Source organism: Schistocerca americana, chromosome 7 (assembly GCF_021461395.2).
Source record: "Schistocerca americana isolate TAMUIC-IGC-003095 chromosome 7, iqSchAmer2.1, whole genome shotgun sequence".
In the NCBI taxonomy this organism is placed as follows: domain Eukaryota; kingdom Metazoa; phylum Arthropoda; class Insecta; order Orthoptera; family Acrididae; genus Schistocerca; species Schistocerca americana.
In genome coordinates this window covers 504,529,113-504,532,135 of record NC_060125.1, presented here as the reverse complement: position 1 = coordinate 504,532,135, position 3,023 = coordinate 504,529,113, and the positions used below count along the sequence as shown (strand labels likewise).

Here is a 3,023-nt window from a genome sequence, read left to right as displayed (position 1 = left end):
GCGGGCCAACCATAGCGCCATCTGGTTTCCCCCTTCAAGCTGGACAAGTTTGGGTGTTTGTAGTTTTTTCGTTTGGCGCTTATTTCGTGAGATATTTGGCCCGGTCACGATCAATGGACCTCCCTGTATATTGTACATTACCCGTCTTTCATTAAAGGCTATCCCTATTTTTCTCAGATATTCCGACGTCTTTCATCATTCTACATCGTCGAACGCTTTCTATAGGTCGACAGGCCGACAAATCCTGTGAAAGTGTCTTTATTTTTCTTCAGTCTTACTTCCTTTATCAACCGTAACTGAGAACTGCCTCTCTGGCGCCTTTACCTTTCCTAAAGACAAAATATCGTCATATCTATCAGAGCCTCAGCTTTCTTCTCCACACTTTTGTATATTATTCTTGTCAGTGACGTGAATTCATGCTTTGCGGTTTTTGCAATATTTGGAACTGTGTGGATGATATTTTTCCGAAAGTCAGATGGTATATCACCAGTCTCATTAGATTCTACACACCAACACCAATAACAGTTTTGTTGCCACTTCCCCCAATTATTTTAGAAATTCCAATGGGATGTTTTCTATTCTTTCTGTCTTACTTGATCTTAAGCCTTCCAATGTTATTTTAATTTATTATTCCAATTCCGGATACGCTATCTCTTCCCTACAGATTTCTGTATGTTCCTGTATCACGTCATCTGATATGTCCTTTCCCTCTTAGAGGTCTTCAGTGTATTCTTTCCATCTATCCACCCTGTTCTTTGCCTTTAACGGTGGAATTTCCGTTGCACTCTTAATGTTACCGCCTTTGCTTTTAATTTCACCGAAAGTTGTTTTGACTTTTCTATATGCTCAGTCATTCCTTCCAAGAATCATTGCCTTTTCGATTTCTTCACGTTTTTCATGCAGATGTTTCTCATTAGATTCCTTGCGCTTCCTATTTACTTTATTTCTAAGGGAACATGTATTTCTCTGTTCCTGAATTTACTTTAACACGATTGTGCTTCTTTTTTTTTTGGTCGATGAACTGAAGTATTTCCTGTCTTACCCATGATTTCCGATCAGTTTCCTTCATTGTACCTACGTTTTTCTTCTGTGATTATCCTTTTTAGAGATGCCCACTCCTCTTCAACTGAACTGTCGATAGGGGTATTCATTATCTAGGTATCTACAGCCTTAGAGAACTTCAAGCGCATCTCTTCGTTCCTTAGTACTTCTGATTCCCACTTGTCTGGCGCACAGATTCTTCCTGACTAGTCTGTTAAACTTCACCCTACTCTTCATTATTGCTAAATTGTGATCTGAGTATATCTGTTTCTAGGTGCGCCTTACAATCCTATATCCCATTTTCGAATCTCTGGTTGACCATTATGTAATCTAACTGAAATCTTCCCGTAAACCCTGGTCTTTTCCAAGTACATCTCCTCCACTTGTGATCTTGAACAGTGTATCCACTGTTAATAACTGAAATTCATTGCATAACTCAATTATTCTCCTCTCTCATTCCTACTACCACGCCTATATTCTTCCGTAACCCTTTCTTCTACTCCTTCTTCTACAACCCCATTCCAGTCCCCATGACTATTAGATTTTCATCTCCCTTTACGTACTGAATAACCAGTTAAGTATCCTCATATAGCTTTTCTATGTTTTCATCTTCTGCTTGCGACGTCGGCGTGTATACCTGAAACATTGTTGTTGGTGTTAGTTTGCTATTGGTTCTGATGACAACTCTTATCACCGGACTATTCACAGTACATACTCTCTGCCCTACCTTCTTATTCATTACGAATTCTACTTCCGTTATGCCGGCCGAAGTGGCCTTGAGGTTCTAGGAGCTGCAGTCTGGAACCGCGAGACCGCTACGGTTGCAGGTTCGAATCCTGCCTCGGGCATGGATGTGTGTGATGTCCTTAGGTTAGTTAGGTTTAACTAGCTCTAAGTTCTAGGGGACTAATGGCCTCAGAAGTTGAGTCCCATAGTGCTCAGAGCCCTACTTCTGTTATACAATTTGCTGCTGCTGTTGATACTACCATACACTCATCTGATCAGAAATCCTTGTCTTCTTTCCATTTCACTTCACTGAACCCATTTTACCTAGGCTGACCCTTTGCATTTCCTTTTCCAGATCTCCTAGCTTCTCTACCACGTTAAGATTCTGATATTCCACATTCCAACTTGTAGAATGTTATCCTTTCGTTGGTTATTCGGTCTTTTCCGGATGATCACCTTCATCTTGGGAATCCCGTCACGGAGATCCGAAAGGAGACTAATCTGGAATCGTTTGTTGATGGAGAGATCATCATGAAACTGTTTCAGTTACAGGCCGCATATCCTGTGGATTATGAGTCTTTAATGTAGTGGTTTCCATTGCCTTCTCCATTCTCATGCCGCTGATCATGGATGTTCTTCCGTCTTTCAGGGGCAGTTTCACATCCAAAGGGCAAAACAGTGCTCTGAACTTCTGTCCGCTCCTCCGCCCTCTTTGACAAAGCCGTTGGCAGAATGTCGGTGACTTTTTATGCTGGAAGTCTTCAACCGCCATTGCTAATGATTTTTATTCAGAATTTAAATTGTGGTGGTGTTCGAACTCAAGACCGAGGAAGTTTTGATTGCTAGTCAAAGACGCTACTCCCCACCCCTCCCCTCTCCACTTTGTTTGTTTGTTCAAAGTTGATAGGGCTGTAATTGGCCAACGCCCTTCCCGCAGTGGTAACACCGGTTCCCGTCAGATCACCGAAGTTAAGCACTGTCGGGCTGGGCTAGGACGAGGATGGGGGACCGTCCAGTCCGCCGAGCGCTGTTGGTAAGGGTTGCGCATTCAGCCCTCGTGAGGCAAACTGAGAAGTAGCGGCTCCGCTCTCGTAAACTGACATACGACCGGGAAAGCGGTGTGCTAACCACATGCCCCTCCATCTCCGAATCCATTGACACCTATAGGCAGAGCTTGGAACGTGGAATATCAGTACACGGCGGCCGGTCGGTACCGTTGGGCCTTCATGGCCTGTTCGAGCGGAATTTAGTTTTAT

The 3,023-nt window shown here is 43.2% G+C and overlaps 1 pseudogene; it reads left to right on the top strand.

Moving 5' to 3' along the window:
- The first annotated feature begins 2,685 nt into the window (after positions 1–2,685).
- LOC124623329 lies at positions 2,686–2,803 on the top strand (annotated as a pseudogene).
- The last annotated feature ends 220 nt before the right edge of the window (positions 2,804–3,023 follow it).